The 13,545-nt window shown below is 30.6% G+C and overlaps 1 protein-coding gene across 1 annotated transcript in view; it reads left to right on the plus strand.

Annotated features, from left to right (window-relative positions):
* Positions 1-3,464: 3,464 nt before the first annotated feature.
* The window catches only part of LOC107452229 (carbonic anhydrase 1), a 45,884-nt gene continuing 35,803 nt past the window's right edge, over positions 3,465-13,545 (plus strand). Inside the window, exon 1 of the mRNA XM_043054477.2 lies at positions 3,465-3,733. The gene's annotated coding sequence lies outside the window, so the exon portion shown is untranslated. The remainder of the gene's footprint in view (positions 3,734-13,545) is intronic.

Raw genomic sequence — 13,545 nt, forward strand, 5'->3', positions numbered from 1 at the left:
TCACTAAGATCTGCTTTTCACGAGCCTTTCAAGATCCATTTTCCTACTAGAGATGAACGGTTTAATTCTCCTCGGTGGCTTAAAGGCAAATGTCTAACATGGTACACTGATGATTCAAAGATTGGTCCCAAATCAGGAGCAGGAATTTATTGTTCCAATGCTGGTACCAAACTTCACTTTCCCTTGGGAAACTATGCCACTGTTTTTCAGGCTGAGGTCTATGCCATAATCTTGTGCTGCAAGACATGCTTAGACAGAGGATATCAAAATATGACTACGCGCATATGTTCTGACAGTCAGGCTGCTCTCCTATCACCATCAAAGTGTAAATTCACCTCTTTGCTAGAGTGGGAATGCTTCTCGGTCCTCTGTGACCTATCTACGCACATCAGGGTATCCATGCATTGGGTAGCTGGACATATGGGTATTGGTGGAAATGAGCTAACTTGTGAAGCAGCACGGGCTGGCACTAATGCAATTTTCTGGGGCCCTGAAGATGCACTGGGAATTTCTCCCGCCTCATTTAGGGCAGTCATATTCAAGCTCTACGGCAAAACTACCCATGAGCAATGGCGCGTTGCTGACGGGCAGAGACCAGCAAAGGAGCTGAATCGTAACTNCGGGTACGCTGATGACGGTGTTATTGTTGTCAGAGGCTAGCATGGTAAAACAGTCTCTGATATCATGAATAATGGACTTTTAGAAGTAGTAGATGGTGCTCTGACTCTGGCTTATCTGTAAATCCGTCCAAGATAAGTTATGTAGCCTTCACAAGAAAAAGGCATCTTGATCTAGATAATGTATGCTACCTGGACTATAAATTGGAATTCACGGAGAAAGTTAAGTTTCTCGGGGTTTATTTTGTCTCCAAACTTAATTGGGGTTATCATCTTGAATACCAGAAAGATTTTCTGGTCTTGCAGAAATGCTATTGGTAGAAGCTGGAGATTATTCTCCAAAATAGTTTACTGGAATACTCAATGATTACTAGTCCTACTATCATATATGGCGCAATCGTCTGGTAGTCAAGGACTAGATTGCGCTCCGCAAGGTCTAATCTTAATAGACTACAGAGAATGGTCTGTGTAGCCCTGTCAGGCTGTCTTAAGACCACTCCCACAGCTGCTCTTGAGAGCTTACTTGGGCTTCTTCCATTGAACTTACACATTGAAGTTGAAGCTTAGACAGGCATAAAGAGTCTTATGTACCTTGGCCTATGGAAAGAGTATTCCAAGTACTTGTCATGGGATCATCTTGTTTCACAAGCGATGGATATACCCTCTTTTATTATGCCTAGTGACTATATGTCACTAAGATATGCTTTTCACTAGCCTTTCAAGATTCATTTTCCTACTAGAGATGAACGGTTTAATTCTCCTCGGTGGCTTAAAGGCAAATGTATAATATGGTACACTGATGATTCAAATATTGGTCCCAAATCAGGAGCAGGAATTTATTGCTCCAATGATTGTACCAAACTTCACTTTCCCTTGGGAAACTGCGCCACTGTTTTTCAGGCTGAGGTCTATGCCATTATCTTGTGCTGCAAGATATGCTTAGACAGGGGATAGCAAAATTTGACTACCCGCATCTGTTCTGACAGTCAGACTGCTCTCCTATCACCGTCAAAGTGTAAATTTACCTCTTTGTTAATGTGGGAATGCTTCTCGGTCCTCTGTGATCTATCTACTCATATCAGGGTATTCATGCAATGGTTACCTGGACATATGGGTATTGGTGGAAATGAGCTAACTGATGAAGCAGCACGGGCTGGCTCTAATGAAATTTTCTGGGGTCCTGAACCTGCACTGGGAATTTCTCCCACCTCATTTAGGGCATTCATATTCAAGCTCTACGGCAAAACTGCCCATGAGCAATGGCGCGTTGCTGACGGTCAGAGACAAGCTAAGGAGCTGAATCGTAACTGTCCAAGTGTACGTCAAAAGGAGCTTTTGAAGCTTAATAGAAACAGTCTAAGGAAGATCATTGGTCTTCTAACTGGCCACTGCATCCTCAGGAGACGCCTATACACAAAGGGAATTGAATAAAATTCTCTTTGTCGTAGTTGTCATCTTGAGGAAGAGACATCACGACATATAATTTGGGATTGCGAGGTCTATTCTGCTCAAAGATTTGAGCATTTAGGGCAGCATCACGTCAAAACCTTGGAACTGCAAGATGTTCCGGCAAGGTGCTTGCTGAATTTTATTTCAGATATAGGGCTTTCATGCTTATCGTGATTTAGGGTTTGGGTACAATCGACCTCTGATCGATGTGCCCTGCTCTTTGGAGCTGCCCAACCTCCAAGTACATATATATAGCACAATAAAAATAAAACCAAACTAAAAACGGAAGCAAAAAAAAAACGAAAGTAAGTTAATAGTAGATAATGCGCAGTTAATAAAACTTATGAATTTTTTTCCTTTTTCTCTTTGTTTTTATTGTGCTATATATATATATATAATCGTTTTACTTTATTAAAAGCAATAAAAATCCATTTTAAAATAATGGATTTTATTAATAATTATCCATAATGGAAAATCCATTTTTTACAACAAAAGATAAATATCAATTATTTACCTATTATGTACTTTATACACTTAAAACAAAATGTTCAGTTTTTTTGTAGAAAATATCAACGTTTAAGGGGAAATTGATGAATCAGAAACAATTACGGGGGTTCGTGAGCGGAGCGAGCAGTGGCGGGGCAGTATTTCCTAAATGCACCAAACGTAATGAATTTATCCATGGTCGGTGGGTACGAGTTTCATTTTGGTCATATTTATTTTCAAATAAAAAATAATCTTTTTAATGTGAAATAAATGTCGAAAATCAGCCTTAGTGGAACGTGCTACATTAGTTTCAATGAAAATGTATTTTTTTGTTTTAAAATTTATAGCTTTAAGGAAGAAAAAAAACCTTAAAGAAGAGCTACCAAATTGAAAGAGTTGGAACAATGGTTTTTTTTTTTAAACTGAACTTAAATACTCCCGCAGCCAGAGTGAAAACTAATTCTCTATCGTTTTAAGTTTTTAGAATCTGATTTTTATTTTGAAATAATAAAAAAAAAGGAAAACATGATTATTAGATTACAGACGTGAAGTGACTCATTTTTATCTTATATATCCGTAGAATATTCAATACATAACAATTATTTTCTGTGAATCAAATTGCAATTCCATCCATTTCCGCGTGATGAAAACAAAATATGTTTATTTACACTCAAATCTTTAATTTTCCACCTGCCTTTTTTTGTTTATTTATTCAGGTAGAACAGAGAAGAGAAGCATAAGCCAATTAGGTTAAGAGCAGCCAACTCATTAAACGGGTGAAATGAAGAAAAAAAAATTATACACCAACAGCTAAAAAAGAACACGAATGACCCGCCAAGTTTTCTGCGCATGTCACTCACTCTCCTAACAACAGGTTTCCGAAGCTAAGAAAAGTGTCTATCAAAAAAGAACATTTCTTGTTTTTTTGGTCTTCTCGAAGAGTGTTGCCTTGTCATCAACAATTTATGATATCTGCGATGCGATTGTCTTTCGTTTGTTCAATGAATTAAGTTAATTATTCGAAGGAGTGTGTATAATAGAAAGATTTTACAATTGCTTTTGTCTTAATTCGGTGTCATCGAAAGTTTTCGAACTGGGGACCTGCGTGAGTTTTCTTTCTCGATCCCACACTGTTTCCCCGGCTGTTGACGATTCCTGGGGTTACGATGTCCAGCGTAATGGTAAGATTTATTTTATTTTATATATATATATATATATNATATATATATATATTCATGTTTATATGAGCCAGTTTGTTCGAAATAATTCATTTATTCATTTATTTATTCATTAAATTTCGAAATAATTCATTTAACCTTCAACTTTTTATGCCCTTCTCGCAACGAGAATATTTAATTTAAGATATGTGAAATTATTAAACACTTGCAATTTTTTAATTGTTTAGNACTTTTTTATTTTTTTTTTTTTTTTTTCTTTTTTTTTTGTCTGAAAAATTAAGTACATCGAGGATCGTTCCCTTCCTTTGAAATAATATGAATGCTTCACGAGTGTACATTCGCATATGAAAGCATGATCAAAGTTGTTATCTATTTTTCGTTATGGCTAGTTTAGAATTAAAAAAAATTTATCCCTCCCCCCAAAAAAAAATGAATTAAAAATTAGAAAAAGGCAAACTAGTCCAAAAATTTCGTTTTTTATTTTTTTTTTAATATTTTGCTTATAAAATATTATTTTTGTTTTTTTTTTAAAATCTTTTTAAATTTTTGTTTTTTATTGTTATTTCCCTCCATTAATCTATTAATAAAATAACTAATAACGCTCGTAAGTTTATACGCTATAAATTTTTAACATTTATCATAAACTATTTGTCATTAATAACTACAAATAAAATTCGGTGACAGTAATGATTTCATTGAAAAAGAAATCTAGTTATAATTACGTAGCAACAAAAGAATTTTAATGTATACTTATGTTACATACATATTATATTCTAGTCAATGAGATTATCATAATTAAATAAGCCGTTAAAGTTCATTATTATAATTTTCTGTATTTCATTTATTTTTGTTTACTTATTACATATTATTTTACACAGCTTGTTCATGTTTGTGGAATTTCGCAGCCGAAATTCAGACATTCGGCTAGTTAGAATGCTCAAATTTCCACTGAACCTCTGTGCCGGATGAAAATTTAAGTCCTTCAATACTACTAATCGAATTTAACGCCAATCATTAGTGATAAAATTTTGATTTTGTCTTACCCGAAACGAAAAAAATGTTGGATAAATTACTTTTTTCAAAAATTTAATATATTTTTTATTTTTATTAATAAAAATAAATATTTTATTGCAAATTATATTAAAATTGTTTCGTTAATAATAATAATTTATAAATAATAATTTAAGATAAAGTTTGGTGAGGATTTTCTACCACATTGTTGGTATTACAATAATGGCACGTAAGTTATTCGGAATTAGTTATAATTATTATCAATAACTACATGGTTACGCTAGGAAAAAAAGGTTAAGGTTAGGAAATTTCTCCCTAAAAAGGAGATTTCAGTCAAGTTTTGGCTGAGGAATTCGAATCTGAAATTAAAAAGTTTCATTAACTTTTTATCATTAATTTTTTTTTTTATTTTGAGGGATTTAGCTAATATGCTAAGATTGACTTTTTTTGAAGTTTTAATATTTTATTTACATATTACGAGATGAAGTAAAAAAATATGACAGTATTTTTCCTTGCATTGAAATGAAAATTCTTCTGTATAAAAGGCCGTTGAACAACTATAAAAGATGATAAAAACAAACAACTATGCACGCAATATGGGGTCGGAAAGCAAAGAATCTGCTATTTTAAATTGGAGAATATAAAGACGAATAGCAAACGATAAAGAATTATTATTTTTTTTTCTTGTGTTCAATAAAAACTTCGCAACAAATGTTCAAATGAGCCACCTCCAGCTGCAATTTACACTTTAATTTGTGAAAAGTCTTATTTTGTGTCTGGAGGTTGGAGTTGGAATGAATTACGCAAACATTAGAAATATCCAAACATTTCACATAAGTCTGTAGCTGGGACGTAATTTGGAAGACTTCTTTGGTAATTCGATAGGCGTTTGGAAAAAAATGAAGTAAAAAGATATGACAGTATCTTTCCTTGCATCGAAATGAAAATTCTTCTGTATAAAAGGCCGTTGAACAACTATAAAAGATGATAAAAGCAAACAACTATGCACGCAATATGGGGTCGGAAAGCAAAGAGCAAGCTCAGAGAAAGCATCTGCTATTTGAAATTGGAGAATGTAACGATAAAGAATCTTTTTTTTTTTATTTATTTATTACTTAAAAAACTTAGCAACAAATGTTCAAACGAGCCACCTTCAGCTGTAATTTACATTTTAATTTGTGAAAAGTCTATTTTGTGTCTAGAGGTTGGAGTTAAAAAAAAAAAAAAAAAAAAAGTAATACTCATAACATCNAAAAAAAAAAAAAAAAAAAAAAAAAAAACAATATCCAGGTAGTTTTAATAAATAGGTGCCACCTTGTGGCTTGTCCCTTGCTTTCCGATGCCATTCTCAACAGAGCGGCTTTTTTATGGTAAGTTCTATCAACTCTCGTAGTTCTAACTTTTAATTATGTTGAGCTCAGTATAAACATGGTGCGTAGCGTTTTTAAAAAGTGCTTAAAAGTGCTTGTTTTCGATTTTCGTCTCTTAAAAGCCCTTAAGGGTGCTCTTTTCATTTGATGTTTTCAAAAAGTACTAATTTTCCCTTTTGAAAAATGAGATTTTATTTTCTTTATCATGTCGATTTTCGCCACGTATTACGCAATAGCGTGCTTTTCACATTGTTCTATTCAACATTTTCACAATTCATTTCGGCGTACCGTTGGTTGTGAAATCGCCAATCATTTTACATGTTTGATGAAATACTTGCGAGTCCGTATGTGCATCTACTGAGCTGGGTTCGGTGAAATTATTGCCTTCTCATGTGCAACTCTGCTGCATTTTGGAATTTCAAGACAATTTGGAATTCAATGCATTTTGGAATTCAAGGAATTTCAATTTCAGACTTCATTTTCCACCCTCTGATATCGAACCAAAAAATCTCTCCATCATTTTATAATGGCTAATATAATCAAGAAAAGAGTTCTATGTCAGAAACTAGTTAATTTGTCCTGATCATGTAAAGTTTTTTAAAATTTTGCATTTTGTTAATGTATTAAGTGCTTAAAAATATTTTTTGAGTACTTAAAAGGTGCTTATTTTTTGTTGAAAGATTTGGCTACAAACCCCGATTAAGAATGCTTCAAGTTTTAATCCAATTTATCTATACTTTTTTTTTATACCCATGCATACCACTCCCTATTTCTTAATTTTTTTTTACTTCTATGAAAAATTAAACTGCTTTTTATCCTGAATACTTTGTACATTTACGTCACAAAATTTAAAATCGCTATAATGATGATTATATAACCCCACATTAAGTGATTCATTTTTATTCAAAGACAGGCATTCTCAACCAGTGGTCCATTAGTCGTTTTCATGTCATCCGCTAGTATTATCGAGAATAAACATTGCAGCTGTTTATTGAATTGGAATGCTCCATTAAGTTTGGTTTCGACTTCTTTTAAGCTAAATATTGGAAAACTAGCGAACGATGACCAATATCAAGGGAGCCATTAAGATGAAAAATAGAGCTAAGAAATAAGATTTATACTTTTAATGTGCCTTATGAATGACTAAAATTACGTTTTTAAACAATTAAATTTTTATAATATTCTTTATTAAACATCTTTCGAAGGAATAGTACTAATTAATACCTCCTAATGAGTTTCGTTTAAGGAATTACGAGTGAACAATTTGTTTCGAAGTTATATAATGGAGAAAGTAAGACGGCATTGTTTTATGTTCCATATTTTATTCCATTTTTTATATTTGATTACTTTGTTAAATGTATAAAAACACCAACGTAACTGTAATATTCATTCTGTTTAATTAGTATATAGTAGACATATGTCTTTAAAAGTTCTCATTCCTTTTAGTGTATGTGGTTCCCCATTCATTTGGTTAAGCATCTTGTGATTCTTAGGCCTGAACGATTGCGAATCACCGATTTAAGAAATTATTCTTCATTCTTGATATTTTTGAACTTCATTCATCGTATTAGTTACAATTTATCTAAGAAATAAATGAAATAAATTTGATTCATTTTAAATACATTAAGTTTTTTTTTTTTTTTAAGAGGTAAAAACTCTTCTAACGCAAATTTGCACGATACTTCGGTTTAAAATCTCTAACAGTGTAGTCTGAAGAATAACTTTTGATCTTATGGTCAAACGCTAGATTGGTTTGATAACATAAAATTTTTTTAAGTTTAAGTAAAATATAGAGAAGGGGAAAAAAAGAAATATATTGAAATAATGAAAAAGATATGCATGTATAAAATTTGCATTTGTATTTTCACTTGAACTTTTCCATGCAAAATGAAAGAAAACTGAATTCGAGAATAGAGAAATATGTTTTTCATAAGCAATCTCAACTTTTATAACACTTCATTTTCATTTTAGCGTAAACCCTAAGTTAGATTATTTAATTCATTTTCAACTTATGCTTACACGAAAAACAAATTTTGCACCTGACTAAATGCTGTTTCATGAGCTTAATTGTCTGACATAGAATTTAATTTTAAGATTAACATTGATAAAACGGTGAAAAGTTTTGCTTCTCCAAATTTTCGGAATAATTAGCAATGTTTCTCTGGTTAATATGCTCACAATTATAAATGAACTTTATTTATAAATTCGGGGTTTCACTGAACTATGATTGACCATTTGTGAACCCTTGGTGTAGAGTCAAAACTTTTACACCAGTTTCTTCGTTTTTGGTTTGGGCTCGTTCCGATAGATTTTTCTAATCATTTTAATTATGACAGGTCAAGTCTAATGACGAGAAATTCGTTATAGTTAATTAAAAAACGAACTTATCATTCCACCGACAGTGGCTTATTAAGCTGCAGAAGTGAATTTGATAAAAGTTAAGAAGTTTAAGTCATTAAAATGTTGTAGATTTAGAATAAACAGCGGAAAGTGTGGTAGGCCAATTTTTTATTATATATTTGCCATAATTCGGACATGGCATGTTCCAGTATAATAAACATACATACCATGTTTGTCTGGAAGGTATGGCAATTTTTTAATTGTTTATAATTTATTACCTCTCATTTGCACTTGGTACATCGTTTTTTTAAGTTGATTTTCAAATGTTTCGAGTTCTCAACCGTAACGTTCAGCGGCCAATGTTATCAGATTTTGTATATAAGGCGATTACAAGGAATGACAATGCGATAACAACGGTCTATCGATTGAGCATTCAAAAGAATTTTTTTTTTAAATGCCGAGGTGATGCTTCTTGGACTATAATAACAGAATTTTCATGCAGTCTTCATATTCAAAATTGAGAAATATTAACTACTAAACAAATTACAATAAACCACTTGGCATAAGATTTTTTCTTCTTTTTTCTGGGGATTTGGCGAAATTACAGCTGAAACCCATCTTTTTTCAATGTTTTTTACATTTTTCGATCCTGATGATGAAACCTTTCCTTGTTATCAAGACATCTTCAACTATTATTGAACCTTTTCAACCAGTGGCCTACATAGACTTACGTGTGACCCCCTGCAAGAGTTTTAAATGTGCCCTATCTCAGACTTAGGTAATTTTTTTAAAATTGTAATATGAGACAAGAAGAATGAAAAATGAAATCTCTTGATTTTGCAATCTCTAAATAATCTTGAATGAAAGTAAAAAAATAAAAATATATAATTCAGCAACAATTAAATAAAGAAATTGTATGGCATCTAAATTTTTTTTTAAATAAAATAAGCGCATTACAGATTAAAATTAGCTACACTATTCAGTTAGGATTAAGTTTAGTATATTTTTAACATTAGGACATTTATAGTTAGTGAATTGTAAGAGATTTTTTGAATGTTACATTTTAAAACAGTTTTTTAAATACTTTTTCAAACTACCAAAAATTAGAAAAAAAGCTTAAAAACAGTAAAAAGTCTAAAACTTGCATTCGAATTTCGCGTTTTGTAATAATATTGTATAAAAAAATCGATATATAAATTATTTTTTTTAAAAAGTGGAAATAAATAGTAGCAATGTGAAAAAAAAAAACATAAACAGAAGTAATGATTAAAATGCCGATTTCGAAAATCGCAAACCTTTATAATACAGGTAGAATACCAAAATTTTCGAAACTCTATGGAAAAGCTTAGCAAGAACTGTTGAAAGTACGATAAAAAAATCTTATTTCAGCGATGGAATCGGCACAAATAAAGCACGCCAAAAGTTATTATTACTATATGCACGATGCGAAAGTCGAGAGTCACGTATCGTACTAAAAATATCGGTATTTTAAGAAACACGTGGAAATCCGGAAACGACCCCCCGTAACCACGATCCAAAACTCATTTGGGTAAACTATAAAATAGACTCAAAGAACTTCAAAAGCGATAACCACCGAAAAAAAGCGATCGAAAATCTGTATTGATTTAGAGCGTCAAAAAATTTAATGCGCAATTCAAAATTTCCGATTTAAAAAAAAATCCTATCATATAGTGTATTATTTCTAAATCGTGCGCCCTCAAGGCTCGTGCGCCCCACCCCGCTGCACGGGGTTTGCGGGGGTGTTATTTACGCCACTGTTTCGACTTGAAACTCCAGATCTATCTAAACGTTTTTTTCAATGCTGAGAATGGAAATATTATTTTAAAGCTGTTCACTGTTATAAAGCTGTCGCAACACCCTCATCGCAATCAAAATACAACGAAAATTGACTGAAAGGAAAAACTTACGTGAAAAAATATACTATTTTTCGACAAATTCGAATGCTTGATCTTCAATAAAATTCAAGAAATAAATTGCATAAATCAAAACAAAAATTTGCACACAATTTTACAACTTGTTTATTCCAAGAACACTCTTTTTTAAATTTAAAAAGTATGTTATATTTCATTTATATTTACTACGAATTATAGAAATTAAAATGTTAAAATGCGTAACTTAAATGTATACAGGCAAAACTTTCTAAGAAAAATGTGGTTTAATCATTTCTGTGAAATAATAGTTTTAACGAAAAGCTATCTTTTTGTAAATAATTAAATGACGACGCACTAGTAGTATGCTGTAACGTATCAAGCTATACTAAGAAACAGTTCTTTGTTTTATTAAAAAAAACATTTATTTCACACCACAACAAATACAGTAACCACATTAAATTAACCGTAACGGCTTAATAATAATCTTTCAATAAAATATAGAAAATCCTGTAACGGTTTAGAATAAACTTACTAAAAAACATAGAAAAACCCATAACAGGTTAGTATAAACTTCAAATTCAAACACCCGAAAAATTATCTTTTTTTAAAAAAAAAAAACGCCTTTCTCTGATGTTCCACATTTATCACCTGCTTTTTTTTTATTTATCTCTTTATGTGTTTATTTTATTTTATTCATGATTTTGCTAGCCGATTATTTCTTTAATAATTCAAATTTAAAAACCCGAAAAACTATCTTCTATAAAAAAAACAACGCCTCTCTCTGATGTTCCATATTTAGTATTGAGTATAGTAAAGTGCGGCGAGCTCTATGCATTTGTGTTCCATATTTATCGCCTGCTTTTTTTTATTTATCTCTTTATGTGTTTAGTTTATTTTATTCATGCTTTTGCTAGCCCGTTATTTCTTTAATATTTTTACTTTTATTCATGCTTTTGTTAGCCAATCATTTTTTAATATCTTTCGACTTTATAATGCATACATCATTACTAAGTTTTAGCGGAATTTTATATAAGCTTCTGCAAACTGGGGAAAAATCGTTTGTCAGCCACAGTAACTAGTACATAAATTGCAAAAGAAAACACGGAGTCGAATATGTTTTAAGTGTATCGAAAATATCGGTTCATAAAATAAAAGGTCAAATCAATAATTCATCTATACACTTTTGTTCATTTCGAAACAAAACTGCAAAGAATAATAAAACATATGAATATATGAGCAGCAAGGTAATGAGTCAATATATCATTCAATGTCATAAAAGCTTCATGGTATCGAAAATAAATTGTTGTTCTAGTTAAGGGCCCTTGATAGGTTAAAGTAGTTTTATAATAGCAGGTAAGATAATTCGGTCATAAAAAAAGTACTTTTCTAAATTATAGAGAAGTACTTTTTTTTAATAAAAGTTTTAGTTTTCAAGATTGTAACTAAAAAGTTCAAATTAAACTACTTAAACTTTCATTCCTTTGGAAAACTTTTGTTTTAGAACATTTTTTAAGCTAAACAGACAGAAAAGAGTTATTATTTCTAGATAAATTTTTATGTTACTTATGAATATTCCGAAGAGTTTTGCTTGAAAGAGTTTATTTAGTTGTGGTTGAATAGCTAACAAATTTAAAAAGTAAATAAAAGTCTAATTAATAATATTTATAAATAATTAAACTTAAAAAATATTGTTACTCTGTTTCTGAAAAATATTGTTACTCTGTATCTTAACTCATGGACAACGAGCTAAAAACTTACACATTATTATATTTCCGTTATTTATGTCAAACAAAACGGAGTAACTTTTGATGATCCATCATATTTCTTAAAATTCTATTAAAATGATATAGATAAAATAAAAGTGAAATGTAATAAAATTTTGATTGTTTTTTTTTTAAAATCACTTTTGTTTATTCGAACACGTCTGACAAGTCTTGAAGATAAGCGCCATTATTTTAACGCTTGAAACATGTGAACTGTTATTTCCAATCCGTATATTTTTGAAACGAAGTTTTTCAATCAAGTAATAAAGGTAAGTGGTCGCAAATAAAAAATAAATAAACAAATGAAAATAAATAAATAAAAATAAGTAAAATAAAAAATAAATAAATAAAAAGTAAATAAAATTAAAAAATAAATAAATAAAAAGTAAATAAAGATATACTATTTAATTACTTGAAATGTAATTGAAAGTTTTAACAAAATGAGATGCATTTCTCATCCTTAGACATGAGATTAATATTATAAATCTCCACTTATAGTTTTCAATAAATATAACATGTTTAAAAAAATAAAATAAAAATTAAAAAACTTCCATTTTAATTCAAATATAATAACATTTTACCGCTGCAGTTTCTTGCGATTATTCATTTAACACTTTCCTTTATGTCTGAATAACAAAGATCTTCGTTTTTTATTTTGAATTAATTATGGATTTATTAAATTTTAAAAATAAATGTTTAGCTTTTTTTTTGACGAAATTCATGTTCTATAAATTTTAAAAGCTAATTATAAAAAATAAAAAAAAATTCACAGTTATTTAGATGAAAACGTGGTTTTAAAAATTGGATAATTTCACTTATGGGGCTATGTAAGCTATTTATGCAAATTATTCTAAACAAATTTAGTAAAATTTCAACCACTGTTACTGTGATACCTGTGATGTTTCTCTATTCCCCTTTTTAGTGACTTTTTGTGGTGGGCAAAATTCCTATTAAGAAAGAATGAAATTTAACTCGTGAAATTATAAAATTCCAACCTCATGAACAAATAAGGGAAATAGCCTCTGGTTGTATCAAAGGGTCATTTTTGTATTATAAATGAAATATTTTTTTAGAAAAAACATCCGGTCACTTTTTTTAGATACATGTTCCTTTTCGATTCCATTATCACTGATTTTTTTCCCTTTTGCCTCCTTTGCTTGGCTTGAAAAACTGTTAGAAGCCTTTTGTAAATTGAATTTTCAGTTATTACAGCACATCTGTTTAATTTTTATTTTACTCGATAACAAAACTTAAACTGGTGATTAAACTTGAAGATTAATATAGCTCGTTCACCAGGAGTTGGCACTTGACTCCACCTCCTTGGACGCAGAGCTCATTTCAGCGCGGGAGTAAGAAGAGAAACATTTCCGAACTTGAAATTGAGACAACCCATAGTGAGCGCCAAACACAAACAGTGACTTCGTTTTCTGTCACTTACT

Source organism: Parasteatoda tepidariorum, chromosome 4 (genome assembly GCF_043381705.1).
Source record: "Parasteatoda tepidariorum isolate YZ-2023 chromosome 4, CAS_Ptep_4.0, whole genome shotgun sequence".
Classification (NCBI taxonomy): domain Eukaryota; kingdom Metazoa; phylum Arthropoda; class Arachnida; order Araneae; family Theridiidae; genus Parasteatoda; species Parasteatoda tepidariorum.